The sequence below is a fragment of the Geotrypetes seraphini genome, chromosome 1 (genome assembly GCF_902459505.1).
Source record: "Geotrypetes seraphini chromosome 1, aGeoSer1.1, whole genome shotgun sequence".
Taxonomy (NCBI): Eukaryota; Metazoa; Chordata; class Amphibia; order Gymnophiona; family Dermophiidae; genus Geotrypetes; species Geotrypetes seraphini.
This window is the reverse complement of record NC_047084.1, coordinates 61,807,825-61,830,936: the sequence shown is the minus strand read 5'-3', so window position 1 is coordinate 61,830,936 and position 23,112 is coordinate 61,807,825. Positions and strand designations below refer to the sequence as shown.

The 23,112-nt window shown below is 43.6% G+C and overlaps 1 long non-coding RNA gene across 1 annotated transcript in view; it reads right to left on the bottom strand.

The window, feature by feature from the left end:
• LOC117352640 overlaps window positions 1–23,112 on the bottom strand; it is a 44,238-nt gene extending 21,126 nt beyond the window's left edge. Inside the window, exon 1 of the long non-coding RNA XR_004537745.1 lies at window positions 22,985–23,112. This is a non-coding gene — a long non-coding RNA (uncharacterized LOC117352640). The remainder of the gene's footprint in view (window positions 1–22,984) is intronic.

Sequence of the window (23,112 nt, the reverse complement as noted above, 5' to 3'; positions counted from 1 at the left end):
TCCATGAAGACCAAGTGGATTTTTTTTCATCATTTGGTGACTGGAGATGAAACTTGGGTTTGTCACAGAGCTTCTGAGTCCAAAATGAAGTCAATGCAGTGGAAGCACAAGTCATCCCCCACCCCAAAAGTTCAAAACAGAAAAGTCTGCAGGCAAAGTCATGGAACGGTTTTCTGGGATGGTGAAGGGCTTTTGCTTCTGAAGTTCATGCCACACAAGAAAATCATAACTGGGGAGAGTTACATCAACACAATGATCGCTTTGCGGGAGTCAATCAAGCAGAAAAGATGAGGAAAGCTCACAGCAGGTGTGCTGCTTCTTCAAGACAATGTGACGGTGTACATGTTACGACAATCACAGGCTGCCATCCAAGAATGTGTGTTTCAGCAGCTGATCCATCCACCCTACAGTCTTGACTTGGATCCTTCAGATTATTTCCTGTTCTGAGTTTTGAAGAAATCTCTTTGTAGACAGCAGTTTTCAAGTGATGAAAATGTCAAGGAAGCTGTGATGTCATGGTTTGAAGTCAAACAGAAGAATTCTTTTCAAAGAGGTTAAAGTTATTACAGGAAAAGTGGATGAAGTGTATGGAGCTATCAGGAGACTATATAAAAAAATAAAACAAAAAATGTTTGAAAACTCTTTTCTTTCCAACTGAGATAGATAAATTATTGAATGCCCTTCATAGGTTCTGTGGTATGTAGGTTCTGTACAGGCCCACTCATTATTTAGTCCTACCCAAACTAATAGGTTAGAAATAATCACAGAATTCAATAACTTACACTTGATTAATCTATGAATAGATATATTTCTAAGGGCTCAAATTAGAATATCCTTTCATCTTTAAATTACCACTACAAAGTGAACACACTACTTTTCACATAACAGATATATTAGAACACATTTCTAAGTCTGAACACATCACCAGTGGCGTACCTAGCATATGTGACACACCCCCTCCCCATCTGGATGAAAACCATGATTTTTAGTAACAATCCACATGTCACACAAGAGTGTACCTAGGAAAAGGCAGCATCTTACATACTGCAGTGAGCAGTAACATCAATACACCCATTGTAACATCAATACACCCATTGTAAAACTAAACAAGCCAGACTAGTACAGATCAATCCTGCACAGTCAATCCTATCAGAAAACCATGTCTTTCGAACTTACAGAAAACACCTTCGCCTAGTATGGAATATGTAATCACAAACTAACCCCTCCCCCTTTTACAAAACTATAGTGCGGTTTTTAGCCATGGTGGTAGCTCAGACGCTCATAGAATTCTGAGCATCAGAGCTGTTACCACCATGACCAGCGCTAAAAAACACTCTACAGTTTTGTAAAAGGGGGGATAAAATAGAACTATGTAGACAAAGGTTAAATTGAACCACAAAGAAGCTGGACTCTGCATACAATGCAACACCACAGAAACAGCGATGCATCTCCCCTGAAGCAAAAAAATGAATAAGTAGAATATTTTTTTTCCACCTTGTCTTCTCTGGTTTCTGCTTTCCTCATCTTCTTGTCACTCTCTTCCTTTCATTCACTGTCTACCCTCTCTCTGCCCCTTCTATATGTAATGTAATGTAATTTATTTCTTATATATCGCTATATGGCATCTTCTCTCCTTCTATTGCCCTTCCAGAAACTTTATGCCTCCCCCTTCCATCTCTCCCTTCACCCCCATTGGTCTGGTATCCATTTTCTTCCCTTCCCTCCTCCAATGGTCTGGCATCTCTCTTCTCTCTTCTTCCCTTCCCTCTCCCACACCCTCATGGTCTGGCATTTCACTCTCTCCTCTCCCTTCCCCCTACTTCCATTAGCATCTTCCCCCTTTCTTCCCCTCCAACCCAATTCCATCCAATATCCTTCCCCCTTATGTCTCTCTCCCCTTTCTCCGCACACCAATTCCATTATCATCTGCCCCCTTTCTCTCCTTCCACCATCCTTCCATACCACCCTGCCCCTTTCTCCTCCTCCACCAACCCTGACTCCCTTTCTCTCCCTCCACCACCCTTCTATGCTCCTCTCTCCCTCCAAACCAGCAAGGTCCCACAATGACTGCTTCTGCTGCCTCTGCTCCTGAAAACGTAAGTGATGTCAGAGAGGTGGGCCAGCAGATGCAGGAAGTTGCGGCAAGGTCCTGTGATGACTGCGACTGCCAGTCCACCCCCTCCGACGTCACTTACATCTTCCGGAGCAGAGCAGAGCTGGCAGAAGCAGTCATTGTGGGACCTTCCTGCACTTCAGCACAGCTGCCGACTCTGCTTCGGAATAAGTACGGCAGCCACACTAAGGTGCAGGTCCCTTTGAAGAGCAGCATGGGAGGTTCCAGATCCAGCTGGCTGTGCACCCCCCTAGGGGACCACACCCCCCGCCCTGCCCTTGGTACGCCTCTGCACATCAAATAATACCACTCAATCCTCTATAATAAAACCCTAAGCATGCATACAACAGCATGATCCCTGCCTCCATGATTTGTGCCTCTGTGGCAATGTTCGATTTGTGGTTTTCAGCGCGTACGGCGCTTAACGTGGCTGTTTGGCTCCTGCGGTGTGGCGGCGGTGAGAGGTGGCGGTGAGAGCAATGGCAGGAGGGTGTCCTTTGGCCTGGATGAGGCGGATAGGGTGCGGGTGCTGAGAGGCATCCAGCTGTCAGAAGAGGTGTTTAGTCAAATGAATGAGTCCTCCCATGCTGGTAAGAATTGCAGGATGTAAATACAGGGAAATGAAGGAGCAGGAAAATGTTGCTGCTGCACAAGGAATGGGAAGTCTGGGAGACAGACAGACAGATAGACAAACGGGGCCAGAGAAAGAGAGACAGACCGAAAGACAGGGGGCAGGGAGAGAGACAGACAGAAAGAGAGACAGACAGACAGAAAGCGGCCAAGGAGAGAGAGAGACAGAAAGAGAGACAGACAGACAGAAAGTGGCCAAGGAGAGAGAGAGACAGAAAGAAAAACAGACAGCGACCAAGGAGAGAGAGACAGAAAGAAAGACAGACAGTGACCAAGGAAAGAGAGACAGAAAGAAAGACAGACAGTGACCAAGGAAAGAGAGAGAGAGAGAGACAGAAAGAAAGAAAGACAGCGGCCAAGGAGAGAGACAGAAAGAAAGAAAGACAGATAGACAGACACAGGGGCCAAGGAGAGAGAGAGAAAGAAAGAAAGAAACAAAAACAGACAGACAGCAGCTAAGGATAGAGAGAGACAGAAAGAAAGCGCTACTGCAGGGATAATAAGTATCAAAAAGGAAGTCAGAAAGATGTATATATCCAAAAAGAACTGACGTCTGTTGAAAACACTGTCTGAAGAGAGTGATCAATTGTTGGTATAAAGCGCTCAGAGATATGAAACTCCAAAGGGTAAACTTAAAAAGCCACCCTGCAAAAGGAATTCACCTTCCAGTCATTGCAACTTCTTATAACATAGATCACTCTCTGAGACTGGGTGTAAAGTTGTATTGCTCATATGATTTATAATCATTCAAACTGAGGTGAAATTTCTCTCCTTGTAACACAATGTATGACATGCATAAATCACTGAGTTAGTTAGATGAAAAATACTATTCACTTAGCTTTGAAAAGTGCTTTAAGGGATCCCAACGTGGCCCCGTTTCGAACTCTGCTTCAGGAGACCCGATTATAGATGTTGAAAATGCTTAGTGCAGTGAATTGGAAGACTCTATTGACTTTGTGATATGCAATCACATCCCTACTGGACTTCTGAAGATTCCAACTGAGCGCTTTTTCTCTGAGCGCTTTATACCAACAATTGATCACTCTCTTCAGACAGTGTTTTCAACAGAAGTCAGTTCTTTTTGGATACTCCTTAACTTATAGCATTTTAAAGATTTTGTAGTCCTTGCAAAAAGACTGCAAATATGGCTACTAATGGTCTCTGTCATGAGTTGATGTCCATAATGGTAGTGTCAGATGCAGTCAACCTTTGCGATCAGTAGACTCACTCAGATACAGTTCTGGCATCTTACAAATAAACACTGAACCAGCATGTCTGCTTGCAAATAGCTTGGTTTTAACTGGGAGGGGGAGAAAACCTAAAAGCAAACAATAGTCTTTCTCCTTTGAAGAAAGAAATACGTGATTTCCACCTCTGAGGGGAGGGATGATGTCACACAACAGTTTCTAAAGATTTGAGTTACAAATTATATATTACATATATGTGAAAGATAAATGAAAATCGTGTTCCGTCCTCATTTTGGTGACTCTGGGCACCATCATCAGATAACGATGTTCCTTTGCCAGCTGCTTCACTTCTGTGTAATTAGATTTTGTTGTTCTTCAATTTTGCAGATATAAGAGAATTCATTGCAGTCCTGACAGCTGTTTGCAGAGTTCTATATCAGTGGTTTTAAAATGGTTTGAGGGCCTCATTACATAGAGGTTCCAGTTCCCCTGAACTGATAAAATATATGATGACCTTACCAAGGTCTGGAATTATTTTCCCTGGTCTTGTAGGGTCCCTGTTTTTATGGACTTTGACTTCTTAAGAATTCTACAAGATAAAGTACATTTTTAAATACTTTATGTTTCACTCAATGACTGGGAGAAGGGAATGAACTGAATCTGGGACCAGTCAGCCCAGGAAGCATTACAGGCCAAACAAGGCTCTGAGAGTGTGATTTCCAGCACAGACTTAAGAACAGCCTAGGAGAATTAAATTCCCTGGGGACTATGTGTACACTCTGCAGACTGGGTTTTCTCTGTTCTTGAGTGGTTTAGCCCTTTTGGCCGCCAGATTTTTTATTCTGGTAAAAAACATGGATGGAGTTGGTCCAGAGAAGGCTAATAAAATGGTATGTGGTCTTCATCATAAGATGTATGGGGACAGACTTAAAGATCTCAATCTATACTTTGGAGGAAAGGCGGGAGAGGGGAGATACGATAGAGACATTTAAATACCTACGTAATGTAAGTGTGCATGTCAAGTCTCTTTCATTTGAAAGGAAACGCAGCAATGAGAGGGCATAGGGTGAAGTTAAGAGGTGATAGGCTCCGGAGTGATCTAAGGAAATACTTTTTTACAGAAAGGGTGGTAGATATGTAGAACAGTCTCCCAGAAGAGGTGGTGGAGACAGAGACTGTGTCTGAATTCAAGAGGGCCTGGGATAGGCATGTGGGATCTCTCAGAGAGAGAATGAGATAATGGTTACTACAAATGGGCAGACTAGATGGGCCATTTGGCCTTTATCTGCGATAATGTTTCTTTGTTCCTATGATGAAAGTATGGAAAGCACCAACTTGCTTATTCCAGGCCATTAATAGCACATATTTCATAAATCCATCTGCTTTAAGCCTGGGTATCTCTTAAAAGGATATGTTTTACATTTAGCTTTCTTTGTTGTGTCACTCTAGAATTGATGCTAACTTTTAAGCTCTCAATGTACTTTCACCCCTTCCTCCCAAACAAACAAAATGACAGCCCCTATGAATATACAAGCAATAAAAATAAAAAGATGGTGAATCGAGTTTGCATGAAAATAACCTGGATCATGCTTAAAAGTAATTTAGTATCTCTAAGACATTAAAGGCTGCTATGAAGGAAGCTAGGACACCAGAAGGAAATTGCAGCCTTACATGTGACTTGCATAGAAGTATTCCAGGCTGCAATACTATATTCTACAGTACTTTGAAGCTGGTTATCTTGTATACTGGATAATCATTTATAGAAGAAATCACAGGAGTCTATGGGAATTATTAATCTTTTCTTTACTGATCTGTGATTCTTCCTAATTTGGGAAAATAGTGTCTGATTACCTGTGACTTTGCCATGGAGCTATCTAAGGACTACCAAGCTAAGGCCCTCTTTTATTAAGCTGTGGTAGAGGTTTTTACCGTGGTCCGGAGCGCTAAATTCTCTAACGCTGCTCTGATGCTCATAGGAATTCTGAGCGTTGGAGCATTTAGCTCTCCAGGCCATGGTAGAAACCTCTACTGTGGCTTACTGAAAAGGGAGGGGGGGGGTTTAGAGTGCATGTATTTTCTTTAAGGTCATTTAGAACTTCAAGGGAAAAAACAAAACAGTATCTATAGTTAACAAGTGAGAAACTGGAGATTACTTGTTTGAAGTGTCCAAAGTAATATGCAGAAACTTAAAGGGCAGTAAGGTGAGCACAGATATTGTATAGCTTAAATAAACTTGGTCTTAATGAATCTAAATATTGACAGTTGTTTTTTAATCTAGCAAATTTAAAGAAAAAGTAAATACCTGTGCTTAAATTAAGCTCCTACAGCATGGCTCTTTCCCCCTGGAAAAAATACATTTGGCCTCAAAACTAAAGTACAGTAATAGTTTACCTTGTAGATTCATGAATTACTTACAATAGGCTCATTCCAGACATCTCTAGGTTGTATTTGGGCTTGTCAGGTGCTTGCACTTGCTTTTCTGAGCAGTTAAGACTGCCTAACACAGCTTACTAAATCCTCAGAGAATAACGTGTTGCAGGAGGATGTGGTAAGAGTGGATAGCGTAGCTGGTTTTAAGAAAGGTTTGGATAAGTTCCTGGAGAAAAAGTCCATAGTCTGTTATTGAAACAGACATGGGGGAAGCCACTGCTTGCCCTGGATTGGTAGCATGGAATGTTGGGTTTTAGCCAGGTACTAGTGACCTGGATTGGCCACCGTGGGAACAGGCTATTGGGCTTGATGGACCATTGGTCTGACCCAGTAAGGCTATTTTTATGTTCTTATGTTCTCTGGTGAAAGAGAGGACAGTATTTCCATTCACTTCATCCAAGAAAATATCTGTAGCCTCTTCCGGAAAGTGCCTTAAATGCACAAGACTGACTTGTTAGAGTAGCCAGCTGGAAAAGAGGGTCCAAATCTCACATCTCCCCTTGGCATTTACTGCTATCTTGGGTAAGTCATTTTATTTATTCACATCTGCTTACCCACCTAACCTTCCCACATCTAGGTAGATTGTATTACAAATATTTTGAAACATTGATTTTAAATGATAAAATCAAATTTAAAAAAATCCCTTAAAAGCTTGCATAAAAAGCCAAACCTTCCATTTCTAAAACATGAATAATTCTGCTCCATGCATAGGCCCCCCCTTATATATAAGTGGGATTAGTAAGTACAGCACATACCACACCAAAGCTCATAGGGATTTAAAGAGCTTCAGTGTGATTACCCTTCCGGCCTGCGCTAATTTCTATAGTAAAAGGGGGCCTTAATTCCTGAGGCAAAGAATTCTATCTTACTGCATCATAATAATAAAACGTACAATTCTGTATAACATCCCTTAAAGGAGGAGTCTGGAAGAATAATTATTATGAGATTGCAGTGCTGAGGCTTTGGCTTAAGAAGTAATAGTTGAGGGTTTCTTGGACTTCAAAAGCATTGAGATAACTACATCAAAGCTGAGCATTCAAGAGCCATGCTGTAAGACCAAAGCACTGTGGGTTCTCCACGGGAACCGGACCTAGACTGAGAAAGTTGCGATGAAGAAGAAATTTGAGCTTCCTCCACTGAAAATGAATGAGATCCACTAGAAATGCTGTTTCAGAACATGAAAACTCAGAAACTTGCAATGCTCTGGAAATATTGGAATATGGAGGTAGGCCTCCGTGATATCCATAGATGCTAGAAACTCCCCCAGAGAGCAGCAATGGCTGTGCACATTGTTTCCATTCAGAAATGAGGAATTCGCAGGATGCGATTGATCGACTTGAGATCCAGACTGGGCCTCCAGTCCTCGGAGCCTTTCTTTGGCATGATAAAGTATAAGGAGTATCTACCAAAGCTTGATTCATGTTATGGAATGGGTTCTATGGCTTGGATGTCCAAGGGATGCTGCAGGTAGCGTGGACCTTTGATTCATTCACCGGTCGACCTACTGGTGAGTCCAGAAACAAATCCAGAGGCAGACAAAAGAAATCTATCTTGTGCCCTTCATGAATAATGTCTAGCACCTTTTGATCTGAGGATATGCGAGTCCACTCCTGGTAAAACTGAGAAAGTCAGCCCCTGATATGAGGAAGCCCCACCTGACTTCTGACATCATTGAGGCTTTTTAGGAGCAATAGCTGCCTGGAATCCAGATGCCTGAGGATGTCTGGAATTGGAATTGTTGTAACAGGGATGGAATCCCTAGGAATATCTTTGGGAGGATGAGCCCGAGGATCCCTGACAAAATTGACGGGAGGGATAAAAATTACTTTGGTCACCTCTCGAAGTCCAGTGAGACTTGTTCACAGGGAGAGACTTAGAGCGGCAATCAGCAACACTGGCCACAAAGTCATCAAGACCTTTGTGAAAAGGAAGCTGACCCTCGAAAGCAAGTCTGCTTAAAGTGGCCTTGGAGGCAGCGTCCCCAGCCCAATGATAGATCTAAAGAGTCCAGCTCACAGACACCTTACTAAGGACTTGAATCAGATCATAAAGGGTGTCCAACACATAATCCACACCATCCATCCCTAGCTGGGGACAGACATCCATGTCCACAGAGGACACAGTGTGCATTATCATGTGACAGGCACATGCTGCAAAGAGGCTGCAGCCATTGCCCTGATACCTGAATATGCCACTTCAAAGAGCTTTTTTTATATAACATCCACTCTGCGATCCTAGGAGTTCTTTAGCACTACTCCCCTATCACTAGGGAGGGCTGTGTGTCGGGTAACCTATAGACTCCACCTTAGGTTGCACAAAAAACTGCTGAAAATCAGAAGCCAGGGGATAAACTAAACTAAACTAAACCTTGGGTTTATATACCGCACCATCTCCACGAATGCGGAGCTCGGCACGGTTTACAGGAAGAAGGATGAGAGAGGAACTACAGTGGAGAGATTAAAGTTAGGTGTAAAGGGGGAAGGTGAGAGGCCTAAGAGGGGGGAAATGTTACAGTTTTGAGAATAGCCAGGTTTTTAGGTGTTTGCAGAAGAGTTGGAGGGAGCTTGAGGTTCGGAGTGGGGAGGTGAGGTTATTCCAGATCTCAGTGATTCTAAAGGGGAGGGATGACCCAAGTTTGCCTGCATGGGAAATACCTTTTATGGAAGGGAAGGATAGTTTAAAAATTTGGGAGGATCTGGAGGAAGTAGGGGTTTTGGGAGTTCCAGGATAGAGGGATAACGGCAGGAAGGATGCCATGTAGGATCTTGTAGGCCAGACACGCACATTTGAAGTGGATCCTGGGGATTACTGGGAGCCAATGGAGCTTAGACAGGAGTGGTGAGACTTGATCAAATTTGCTTTTCGCGAAAACAAGCTTAGCTGCGGCGTTCTGAATCCGCTGAAGTCTGTGGAGGCTTTTCTTGGTTAGGCTGAGGTAGAAGAATTGCAATAATCCAATCTGGAGAGGATGATGGATTGTACTAGGACTGCGAAGTGTTTTTGGTGAAAATAGGGTCTGACTTTCCTTAGCATGTGAAGGCTGAAGAAGCATTTCTTCACCAGGGATTGGAGATGTTCGTTGAAGGATAGAGAAGAGTCTAAGGTGACACCCAGAACTTTGCTTGAGAACTCGAGCTGTAATGGGGGGCCGGAGGACAATGGGATGGAGGAAGGTAGATGGTCTAATTTTGGGCCGAGCCAAAGGAGTTTTGTTTTGGACTCGTTTAGTTTCATATTACATTACATTACATTACATTACATGCTTATATTCCGCCTGTACCTTGCAGTTCTAAGCGGATTACATCAGAAAGATAGCTGGACATTTCCAGGAAGAGAAATACAATTAAAGAAGTTGGTCCTAGTACAACAAAAAAGATAGCTGGACTTTTCCAGTAAAGGAATACAATTGAAGGCGTAAGGTCTAAAGCAATTTTGATGAGATGATTCTAAGAGGGGGTGAGAGGGGAAACGGGAGGGATTAGGACGTTTGGGTGAATTTCTTGAATAGTAGGGTCTTGATTCATATGCATTGTGAATGCCCAGGATTGGAGGTTCTTTATGCATGAGGATATGTTCGTGGAGAGGTTAGTGAGGTTCGAGTCGGTCTCAAGGAGGACGAGGATGTCATCAGCGTAAGTGTAAAGAGTTTCAAGGGGGGATAGTTGGAGTAGTTTCAGGGAGGACATGTAAATGTTAAAGAGGATTGGGGAGAGGGGTAAGCCTTGTGGGACACCACAAGTCGGGGTCCAGGGGGAGGATGAGGTGCCGCTCATGTTAACCATGTAAGAGCGGGAGCGCAAGAATTTGGAGAACCAATCAAGAACTATGGAGCTAATGCCTATCTCGGAGAGTTGGAAAATTAGAATGTCGTGGTGGACAACGTCAAAAGCTGCGGAGAGGTCGAATTGTAGAAGGACAGCAAACTTGTTACGAGAATGCAGTTGCTGAACCTTAGAGATTAGAGAGGCCAGTAGGGATTCAGTGCAGAAGTTGGGTCTGAAGCCATATTGGTAAGGTAAGAGGATGGAGAATCTTTCTAAGTAGGAAGAGAGCTGGGTAGATATGATAGACTCGAGCAGTTTGGTGAGGAGAGGGATATTTGCTATTGGACGGTAGTTGGATGGTATGGAGGGGTCTAGGTCAGCTTTTTTCAGTAAAGGGGTCAATGCGATGTGTTTCATTTCAGTGGAGAATAGGCCTGATAATAGGGCAGAATTTATGAGTTTGGTAAGAGATGTGATGGCCTGTGCAGGGATTTTCTCAAATAGGTAGGAGGGAAATGGGTCCAGGATGCAGTTGTATGATTTTAACTTGAGACAGAGTTTAAGGGTCTGAGAATCAGATATGAGCTCGAAGACAGTCCAGGATCTGTCGGCAGGGATGGGGTTGAGAGCAGCTAGGGTGGGGTTGGGTTCGGGGGGCACCAGAGAATTGTAGGAGATTGCGGGCGGGAAGGAGCGCCTTAAGGTAGAGATCTTATCATTAAAGAATTTTGCTAGGACCTCGGCTGAAGGAGATGAGGGAAGAAGGGTGGAGTCATTTTTAGTGGTTAGGGAGCGCCAAATGTTGAACAATGTGCCATTCTGGTTTTTGGATTTGGAGATCTTGTCTCCATAGAAGTTCTTCCTTGCTTTTTTTAATATTGAGTTGTAGAGTTTGATATTGACTCTCCAGGCCTGTCTGTCAGATGAGGATTTGGATTTTTTCCATTTTCGCTCTAAGGCTCGACATTTTTGTTTCAGGTCTCTATGGAGTGGAAGGTACCAAGGGGCTTTATGGGGATAGGTGATGGATTTAGTGGTTTGGGGGGCGAAGGAGTGGTAGGTGGACTTGGAAAGGGCGATCCAGTTGTGCCAATTGTTTTCAGAGTCTGCAAGCTTGGGAATGGAGGGGAGGAGGTTGAGGAATTTGGTCCAGAACAGATCGCTCAAAATTTTTTTCCGGAAGGTAATAGAATTGGGGGATCGGGGTGGGGATCCGAGATGAGACATGAAGATGGGGAGGCAGAAGGCCCCTAGGAGATGGTCTGACCACGGGATGTGTTCCCAACGGGTGTCTTCGGCAGACGTTTTATAAGCGGTGAGGTCGAGGAACTGGATGAGGTCTAGGGTGTGCCCTTTTTCATGGGTAGGAGCGGATGTGGGGGGGGGGGGGAGAAACCTAGGGAGATGAGGAAGTCATTGAATTCTATCGTGTCCTTGCTGGTGGAGTCGTCAAGGTGGAGATTAACGTCTCCGATGATTAGTAATCTTTGGAATTTGAGAAAGGCATTAGTTATGGTCTCGAAGACAAGGTTAGAGGAATTGGACCAAGGGATAGGTGGACGGTATAGTAACAGGATGCCCAGTGGGTGAGGACGGAGCTCATCATTGATTGAGGCTAGCATATATTCTAATGAAGCGTGGGTGCCTCTCTTGAGGAGCTGGACATCAAAGAAGGATTTGAAGAGGAGTGCCAGGACACCTCCTTTGCGGTTGATTCTGGGTGAAAAGAGGCCTTGGTAGCCATGGGTGCAGAGTTCGTTTTGTGTGAAGAGGTCGTCTTTTGAGATCCATGATTCTGTGATGCACAGGAATCCAGGATTAAGGTCCTCAAGGAGGTCCTTCAGAATTTGAATTTTATTGCATGCGGATCTGGCGTTGCAGTAAAGGGTCGGGACAGGGGTGAGAGAGTTAGAGGCATGGCAGGGGAGGTTAGCATGGAGGACAGGCTTTAGAGAGGTGGGATTGACTTTGCGGGGGGTTTTTCTGGTGGGGTGATTCCTGGGGCGCGTCAGGGTGGGGATTCTGGTGCCAGGGCCAGAATTGTGACTATTTGAGGAGTCGAGCAGGTTGGGAGAGGGAGGGTTCAGGCAGAGGGAGGTGTTGAGAGATGAGCAGAGCAGGAGTATAAGGACCCAAAGGGGTGGCTTCATGGTGGGTTTTTTTTTTTTGGTCAGAAAAGGGCCTTAGCAATGGGCAGAGACTAGTAACTGGACAAATTCCAGCGGAGGGGCTTTGCGATGGCTAATTGGGTAAGAGCCTTTATAATGCAATCAAGTAAACTGTACAGATCACGATGGAATTTGAACATGGGAGACTTAAGCCAGGCAGGCAGAGTGGAGGCAGCGGACTGTTCAGCAGGGGCTGTAGGGGGCGGAGTTGGTCTCCTACGTCGGCCAATTCTTTCCCTTGCGGTGGCTGGAGCCGAAGAAGGGCTGAGCAGGAAAGATAGCAGTTTTACAGGTTTGAAGAACGGCTTAGCAAGGGCTGTTGGGGGCGGAGTTGGTCTCCCACGACGGCCAACTCTTTCCCTTGCGGTGGCTGGAGCCGAAAAAGGGCTGAGCAGGAAAGATGGCAGTTTTTCAGATTTGATAAAGCATAGTCAGAGCTTTAGAAAGCCGGAAAGAGCTTTCTGGTGTATCCCATTGTTCTGTAACCTAACCAAGAAGCTGAGGATGGGATGGAAAAAAGGCGGATATCATATTAGAATGGTCCATGACCGAACAATGAGACATGGAAGATAGAGATTCCAATTTGAGCTCTTTCAGAACCTTGGCAGTAAAAGAGTAGACAGAGCCATGCTTAAAAAATCTGCGTACGGAGGGATCCTCATCCAAATCCGGATTCTCAGGGTGACCATGTTAACTAATCCCAGCAAGAGTATCAGCCGGATCCAAAATAGAAAGTGTCAGGAGACACAAGAAACATAGTATCTGCATGGCAACCAATGCAATTGAGCGCTGCCATATCCGGATGAGAGGACTCCTGAAAAGGGAGCTCTGCCAGTGGCTCAACCAGCTGAGAAGAAACCAACACGCCCGCAAGCTGCATCAAATGAGCTGGGTCCAAAGAATATGCTTTCCAGAGGAGCCGAATAAAGTCCAGTGAAAATTCACATCCCTTGTCCACTGGAGGGCCTTGCTGAGGTGCCCGCACCATGTCAAAAGAGTCTCCAGACTCGTAATGCTGGAATTTGGTACCAGACTACAGAATGGCCTCTGGGCGGGATTTTGTCTTGAAATCATGGACCCAGGCCAGCGACCAAGCCCTGGATGACCCAAAGGAGACTATGCCCAAAGCTCTTAGCTCCTTCCTCAGCATGCTGTGACATGCAGTACATGGTCACTGATTTGGTGTCAATCTGGTGCAATCAATGCACACATTTGACAGATTAGGGTCTGGGGAGTCCATCCCAATTTTTAATCAAACTGAGGGGTTTTGAGGCAAAAACAAAACTGTGGGAAAAAGATAATTAAAAATCCAAGATGGCCACCGCCAACTAATTCGTGCCAAAAACGGCAAAAATAAACAAAATCTGAAAATAAAAAATAGCAATTTGGGGTTTGGGGAATTGAGAGACCTGAACCCTACCCTCAGAAACTCTCAAAAATGAGTTTTAGAGAATTTCACAGACCACCCCGAAGTTCCCACAGGAAATAATGGAGGTGTACTCAGTCTCTGAAGTGCCTGCCTGTCAGCTCTGTACACTGCAACTGAATGGAGGGAAATGATTTTCTGCCTCAGAGCAGTTCCAAAATGACCAGACCTTCGGACTACCCGGACACCAACTATAACCTTCATCCCCACGGATCCTCACCACGCGAATGGGGGTGGAAAATGCAACCTGCACCCTGAAACCCAAAGGATTTTTACTCAGGATGCATACAGCCTGTGCTTAAACCCCTGACAAAGTCAAAGGGTAAGCAAGCTCTCAGGGGAATGAACCCCAAGTCCAGGAAGGCTGGCATGCAACAGGCTGGCTCCACAGATCCACCAAAGTTTCTCAGTTAAGCAGAAGTCCTGCTTCGCAGGACTGCATCATTTCCTCTGACAGAGGACCACCACAAAGGTGTTACAAGGCACTCAAGCCACTGAAAAAACTGAACTTTAAGCAGAAAAATAAGAAAAAGATGCAGAGCAGAAGACTTCTGCATGGATTGATTGCAGAAATTGAAAACTGCAGGGGGCTCTCTCTTTCTCTAAGATGGGAGGAGCATTTGCCCACACCCTCCTGCCACCAGATGCTCCCCTAAACCTCCCCCAGTACCTCTGTGTGAAGAGAGCAGGAGGGAGGCTTGGTTCCTCCAGCTCTGAGGCCCACCAATCCAAAATGGCGGGCCTTCCCCGCCTTGGTGCATCATGTGATACATGGAGTAGGGCCTAAGGGGAGGGGCCTTAGGCATCTGAGCCAATCAGGGTCTTAGACTCCTCCCTATGAATCCCGGAATACAGAGAGAGGAGCCTAAGGCCCTTCTCAAGGGGCATGGTCTTAGGCATCTGAGCCAAGCAGGACCTTAGGCCTTTCCCCGTTCATCACAAATGCACCAAGGTGAAGGACCGCCATTTTGGTTCATCAGGCCTCAGGGACTGAGCCTCCTTCCTGCTTTCTTCACACAAAGGTACTAGGGGGGGGGGGTCAGGAGGTGGGGGGAAGTTTGGTGGAGCATCCAGTGGCAAGAGATAGCGGGCATTCCTCCTGCTGATTTTCACTGGCACAGGGGGGGAAGGTCAGTCCCTGATGCCAGTTAATTGGGGAGACGTCAGGGAGGGCATTCATCGGTGGGAGTGGTGCTTTTATGGGTTTTTTTAATGGGACAGATGTGCATTTGTAAGTGCCGGTAAGACAGGTAAGCAACTGGTCTTGTACAGGCAACAAATGAAGAGAGCTTTAGAATGCTGCTTTTTTTTTTTTTTTTTTTTTTACTAGCTGGCTCAGCAATTCCATGGCTCAATGAGAAATAAAGGTTAAATATCACTGGAGCATAGACAAAGACTAATGGAGAAGTGAAATGGATTTCTCAGGTGGTAGACAGAAATAATTAATGGAATCCCAAAAAATGAATTGATTTTAGACCTGGGAACTCTACATCTTGTGTATGTCCAGTGATACACATGGTAGGCATATCAACAGAATTTTATTTTATTTTTTTTTCATCTAAAAGGTATTTTAAAATGAATGAAATGAGTGAACCTGAAAGAAAGTGGAAACTTCTGTGCTGTGTACCATAAAGACAGCAAATAATTAGATATTTAACATGTTCATGTAGGGATTTATAAAATTGCCCAGGGGTATAGGTACATAAACAAGATTGTCATTAAAACATAGGATCTACTTTTTGTGATTGATATGCAGATGTTCCCTGGGGACAAAGAGTGGACAGAAAAGTGGCTGAATTGGTGCATATAAGTGTTATTTATGTTATAATCTTTTTATTGAAATACCGTGTTTCCCCAAAAATAAGGCTCTAGGTCTTATTTTTGGGGAGGTCTTATTTTTTTCATGTACAATTATTGTCTCTCCCTTCCTCTCCTCCATCCCAATTCTTCTTATTTCCATTTTCTTCCCTACATGTGCAGCATCTTTCCTCCCTCTCACCCATCCCCTTGTGCAGTATCTTTCTATCCCCCCTCACTCCCATCCCCCTGTGCAGCAGAACCCTTGCAGCCTATATCCCTTCCTCCCCTTGTGCAGCAAAACCCTTGCAGCCTATCTCTCTCCCTCCCCTTGTGCAGCAGAACCCTTGCAACTTATATTCCTCTCATCCCCCCCATGGAACATTTTATAATCCCTCCCATCCCCCCACCAGCACGCACCCTCTCCTTGCTGACCCTTTCATCTCTCCCACCCATCCTAACTCCGACCGTACCTTATAACAAACTGCATCGCCAGCAGCACAGGCCCCATTGTAACTTTCTCACGCCCGGGTGTTCCTCTGCCGCGTTGCTGATGATGTCATCAGTAACGTGGCAAAGGAACGCCCGGGTGTGAGAAAGCCGCGATGGGGCCTGTGCTGCCAACAATGCAGTTTGTTATAAGGTACTGTATTTTGATCTCGCGGTCAGGGTTCAGATTGGTGGTCGAGATGGAAGGGTCACTGGGGGGGGGGGGAAGCGCTGCTGCCACCGGGGACTAGGGCTTATTTTTAGGGTAGGGCTTATTTTCAGGTAAACACAGTAGAAATGCAATACAACAATAACACCTCAACAGTACTAGTATGATTAATCCCTCCCCTCCCTAACCACCCACCTAGTACACGACATCAAACAAAAGGAGAATGAATGTAACCAGGCATAACAAGACTATATTATTGAGGCGACAGCTCCGCACCCTCGGGGGCAAAGTGTCCCAAAAGGCACACCTAGTGCGCTTAAATTTACAGCCCATGGGAGAGGCCAAGTTCCGGATCTGTAGCCTTTCCATCTTGAGCAAGGTAAGCATCTGCATCCGCCATTGGGACAAGGAAGGAGGACACTGAGCAAGCCAATTAAGTAAGATCACCTTTCTCCCCATCAGGATTGCCCTCTGCAAAAAAAATGACGATATTCGCTGGGAGTAGGAGTTTGTAATGAATATAAATCAAACAGCATCAAAGGATCCAACTTTATACCACAAGCCCAAAGACAAGATATGTAAGTAAGTAAACTGTTTCAGAAAATCTGTATAGCCGGGCAGAGCCAAAACATGTGGCCTAAAGTGGCAGGCGAGTAGCTACACTTGGGGATGAGTGTTATTTATAAGATACATGTCTATGCACCTACTATGCACAAGCTTTGAAGCAGCTTTAAGTTTGTATGAGAACTTTTGGATAGGCAATTTTATAAGAGCACACAGATGTATATGTTGCCTTTATACTACTGTACAAACCTTTGGCACCCCGGCATGAAACTACCCTCCCTCTGGGGTCCTTTAACTCATGCATTTTAGAGAAAATTTTATTTGAAAATTAGCAGCTACCAAATAGATATACTAAAACCATTCATGCACTTTTGCACCTATTTATATGGGTGATGGAGGAAAAAAAAATAGAATGTGCATTCTGAATACCGAATGCACACAAATAGCTTTCCTTCCACTGGAATCTCTGGGATCAATATTTAAAGCAATTTAACTTGGTGGAGAGGCTTCTGCCCAGTTAAATTACCAATACAGGGCTATCTGCTGATAATATTCTGTGCCACTTAACTTGATAGTACTGCTGAATACGAGGTATCATCATTATCCGCCTAGGCCAAAACCAGTTTTCAGTGGGCAATCCAGGGCGGAGTTGCACATAACCAATTAATTGCAGACATTCAGGCCTTAAAAAACTGAATTGAAGGGAACTTGTATAACACTCAGAAAAACATCTGGGAGACAACATCAAGAGACATCATTCAAAAAGACTGCCATCTGAACTGTTACAAAGTCTGTTCACGATTCATCAGGCCCATCCTGTTTGTTAAATTGTTTCTCTGGCTCCCTGACACCACAATTGGGGGCCAAGTTTAAATTTCATACAAGTATACACAAGATAAGTGTTCTTTCTTATATTTTTGATACACTGTTAATGCATGGTTGACGTGCTATGATTAGAAAATAAAGCTGATACCTCATGGTTGTTCCTTGTTGAAAATTTCTTCTATGAGCACATTATAATACTATGTACAGTATTATAATTCAATCAAGTCTGTGGAATTTTAGGTATCTTTTTAATATTCAGGCCTTAACAGGTTAAGTAAGCTGGCCAAATAGGACCACATAAATTCCTATATTTGGCTGGTTTAATTTAATCAGTTAATGCTGAATATTGGTCCTTAACTAGTCAAGTGCCAACCATCCACAAATATTCAATGATAGTGCCCAGACATGACCCGGCAGAGAACATCCAGGCATGATGCTGGCAGTGGTGAGAAATATTGCTGACCACCACAAGCTGAATATTTACCTCTCTCTTTTTAACGTGGTTAAAATATGTATGTTATGGAAGTGGTGCAGCCCTTTAGCTCGGTGGTTCCCAACCCTGTCCTGGAGGACCAACAGGCCAATTGGGTTTTCAGGCTAGCCCTAATTAATATGCATGAAAGAGATGCAAATCTGACATGACAGGCATGCAAATCTGCTTCATGCATATTCATTAGGACTAGCCTGAAAACCCGATTGGCCTGGTGGTCCTCCAGGACAGGGTTGGGGCCCACTGCTTTAGCTGATCTTAACAAGGACATTCTCCACAAACCAGAAACACCTAATCCCCAAACCCTCTCACCAAATCTGGAAACTAGCCCTTTCCCCACACCTGAAGAGGTACCGAGGGAGAATCTGCTTTGTTAAGGCGAAGAAACATCCATTGCAATACCTGCCTTTTGGAATTCAAACTTGGGAAAGGTAAACTTGGGTTTCAGTAGTATATTTCATTGTACTGTAGTTCTCTTTTTTAGCTCAGCAAAATCAGTTAAGCAATAGTGTAGCCTTTAGAGTCTCAGTTGGGATTTCATACAAAAAAGTGTTTTAGTCTAGATCAGCATTTTAGGTTGCATTTCAAGGCATAAGATCAGTTTAGGGCACAAAAAACAGCTCTTGAGGAAAGTCTCTGGTTTTAATTCCCTCCCACCCACCCCAAGGCAGAACTTTTTGATTTAAAGGCTCTTCAGCTAACCAGGAATAGGGCAAGATTGGTAATGTGAACCCACCCGCCCTTGAAATGAAGAATTGGTATGCAGTCCTGGAAGTGGAAGAGATAAAAGCATCTCAGGGAGAGGAAGGACCAAAGCTTGAAATCCCCAAAATTGCTCAATCCATGAGCACTAGGAGGCATAGGTAGTGGTGATTGGTGATTCCCTTCTAAGGGGTCCCAAGGCGTCCATCTGAATACCAGACACGATATTCCGGGAGGTATGCTAACTGCCTGGTGCCAAAATCCAAGATGTTATGGAGAGCTTGAGGAGAATCATCAAGCCTGATGACTATTGTCCGATGCTGCTCATCTATGTTGGCACTAATGATAGTGCCAGATACCCCTGTGAATGTATCAAAAATGCCTTTGTACCTCTAGGAGAGAAGGTGAAGCAGTCAGGTTCGCAGGTGGTATTCTCATCCATCCTCCGTCGAGGGTAAAGGCCTGGGCACAGAAGCTTGCACCCTGGAGACAAATGTGTGGTTATGTGGATGGTGTCGAGTATTTTGGCTTCCTGGACCATGGGATGATTTTCCAAGGGCTGCTTTGCAGGGATGATATGCATCTATCAAAGAAGGGAAGATGTGTCTTCGGCAGCAGGCTGGCTAATCTAATGAAGAGAACTTTAAAGTAGAAGCAATGGGGCAGGGTGATCAAAGCCCCAGGTGAGTATAAGCCCTTAATTAAGTAAATCACTGAATACCTCTATACGGATTAGAAAACAGGGCAGTGTCTGGAAAGCAATATACTAATGCTTGAAGTATGAGAAACAAGATTCTGGCTCTAGAAGCTGTGATGGAAGAAGATGGATTGGACATAGTGGCAATCACAGAGACCCCTTGCTGGGATGTAGTTATACCAGGCTATAAACTATTCAGGAAAGACAGGGTAGGAAGAAAAGGGGGGGACGTAGTGTTATATGTTAAAGATAATTTTAAAGCAACACCAGATCTGCAGGGCAAGGAAGAGGCACAGTGGATAAATTTGGGAAAAGGGAATGGTGAATATATTTACTTTAGTGTGATATAGAGTCCTCCTTCACAGAGGGAAGAAGTGGACAGAGATTTAATAGTAGACATTCAGAATATATCTTTTTTTTTTTTAAGTTTTACTTATAGGTTATTTTAACATGCTGGATGTTGATTGGGGTATCCCTATTGTGGGGTCTTCTAGAAGTTGGAAGATCCTGAATTCTCTACAAGGAGAACCCATGCGGGATGGGGTCATACTGGACTTAGTGCTTACAAATAGGGAAAGTGTTTCTGATGTTACAGTGGGTGATCATCTGGTATCCAGTGATCACTGCATTAAGATGGTATAGAGAGAGCTCATAGAAAAATAGCGTGGGATGAACACAGCGGATCTAGAATCAGAAAATAATAGTAAATATTGAATAAGGCCAGTACTGGGCAGACTTGCATGATCTGTGTCTGTATATGGCTGTTTGGCTGAGAATGGGCTTCAATGGCTGGGCTGATGTAGATGGGCTGGAGTGAGCTTTGACGGAGACTTCAGTAGTTGGAACCTAAGCACAGTACCGGGCAGAGCTTTGGATTCTTGCCCAGAAATAGCTAAGAAGAAAAAAAAATGTTTAATTGAATCAGGATTGGCAGACTGGATGGACCATTTGGGTCTTTATCTGCTATCATCTACTATGTTAAAGGTTCTAGACTAAAAAAAACAAAAAACTAACTTTGTTTGGATGGGAGATTATGGCAAGGAATTGTCTGGACAGGAACGTTTGGAAGGAGTAGAAGTGCAGTGGGCAAAGCTGAAAGGAGTAATTGTAAGGGTGACAGACTTTTTTGTAAGGCAAATAAATAAAGTAAGAAGAAAAGAAGGCCGCTTTGGTTCTCAAAAGTAGTAGCTGAGAAGGTAAGGAATAAGAGGTTAGCGTTCATAAACTACAAAAGACTGAAGAAAGAGGAAGACAGGCAGAGAGTCTGTTCAAGTAGGCAGGAAAGTAAAGATGCAAATGGAAGAAAAATTACCGACATGATATAATGGGGAGACAATACATTTTAAAGATATCAGTGGTAGAAAGAAGTGCAAAAGCGACATTATGAGACTCAGAGGTGAAGGGGAGAGATATGTAGAAGCTGATAAAGGCTGAATTGCTTAACAAATATTTCTGCTCTGTGTTCACGGTTGAGAGCCAGAATCAGGACCACAAAAGACAAATGTGAATAGGGATGGAGGAGAGGTAGACACTGATCAATTTTCAGAGGGTTGTGTTCGTGAGGAGCTAGCTAAATTAAAGCTGGCTGCACTTTTCATTGCTTCTCTAATCAGGAGTGGTTCTAGAGGACTGGAGAAAGGTGGATGTGGTCCCTCTACACCAGGAGTGTCAAAGTCCCTCCTCAAGGACCGCAATCAAGTTGGGTTTTCAGGATTTCCCCAATGAATATGGCATGAGATCTATTTGCATGCACTGCTTTCATTGTATGCTAATAGATCTCATGCATATTCATTGGGGAAATCCTGAAAACCACCACAACAAATGAACACCTCACTGTTTTGGGTTCAATCACAGGATGGCAAAAGCCTTCAATATCATTCACATCAAAATATGTGTATATCCACTTTTGGCTCTCTTCATAGCCTCCCGATACTGTATTGTATATTTAATTACTGTTGCTAGACTTTCTATCATACTTTTGAAAATAAATAAAGACTATACAACAGTAAAGATTTCTTTTTTACTTATCCTTTTAATGCAAAAGTATGATAGAAAGTCTAGCAACAGTAATTAAATATACAATACAGTATCGGGAGGCTATGAAGAGAGCCAAAAGTGGATATACACATATTTTGATGTGAATGATATTGAAGGCTTTTGCCATCCTTTGATTGAACCCAAAACAGTCGATCGCATTGCCTTCATGTTCTACTTGCTTCCCGACTCAGAAGCGCTGAGTTGGCCAACTTTCCCCACCCGTCAATTCTGACATTGGAGAGGAAGTTCTGGGCCAGCCAATCGCTGCCTGGCTGGCCCGGAACTAACTCTCCGACTTCAGAAATGACGTCAGGGAAAGGAAATCTGGTCGGCCCGATGCTTGTGTGTGGGGAAGCAGGGAAAGCTTAAGGCGGCGGTGGTTTGGAGGCCTGTTCCCCGATGGCAGTAGTGGTGGCTTGGGAGCATGCAGGGAGACAGAAAGAAGGGGGGAGCAGGGAGACAGAAAGAAAGGGGAGGGGAACAAGGAGAGAGGAAGAAAAAGTTGGCGGAGGGAATGAGGTCTGGAAGCATACAGCAGGCTGAAAGAAGGGAAGAAATATTGGATGCATAGTCAGAAGAATAAAGTGCACCCAGAGACTCATGAAATCACCAGACAACAAAGGTAGGAAAATGATTTTATTTTCAATTTAGTGATCAAAATGTGTCCGTTTTGAGAATTTATGTCTATATTTTGCACTATGGCCCCCTTTTACTAAATCACAATAGCGGTTTTTAGTGCAGGGAGCCTATGAGCATCGAGAGCAGTGCAGGGCATTCAGCGCAGCTCCCTGCACTAAAAAACACTATCATAGTTTAGTAAAAAGGGAGGGGGTATATTTATTTATCTATTTTTGTATAGTTGTTACTGAGGTGACATTGCATAAAGTCATCTGCCTTGACCTCTTTGAAAACCCGCGAAATATAAATGATAATTAACATTTTCTCTGCATACAGTGTGCTTTGTGTTTTTTTAAAAAAATTTATTGTTGGTAGATTATTTTGACTTGGTCATTTTAAAAATAGCTCGCAAGCCCAAAAAGTGTGGGCACCACTGCTGTAGTTCAGACAAGTAGTAAAGTGTCACCGACTCCACAGTAAGAGAAAAAGTAGAGCCTATTTGTAAAGGAAAATATCTGGATAAACTATTCCAGCTAAACTCAAATGTATGTGTAAAATTAGATTTATTTCTTTTATTTAGCTCTCACTTTTTCAGTTAAACATATGAGAACATGCTGTGTAAAAAAGTACTAAACATGAACTTACAAATAGCAGAGATAAAGGCTATATGGTTTGAAGGGTTAATTTTGGGCAACTTTCATTTTTGAAAGTTTTGTGTGCTAAAGTCAGAAGAAAGGGACTATGCAAAAAAAAAAAAATTCTCAGCTGTGGATTACAGAGTTATAAATGTTTTCAATTTGCTATTTTTCAAATGCATTTTTCCAATAAACATTTTTATTGACGTGTTTTCATTTTTTAAAGACATAATTAGTCCACACCTGCAGGATTATGCAGTTGATATCCCTCCATTGTGGTATACCATGGTGGGAGTGATTTTTCTTTTACCTAGTGGAAAGAGGACACTGAATTACCTGGGTACAAATTATATCGCAAGGACAGAGTAGAT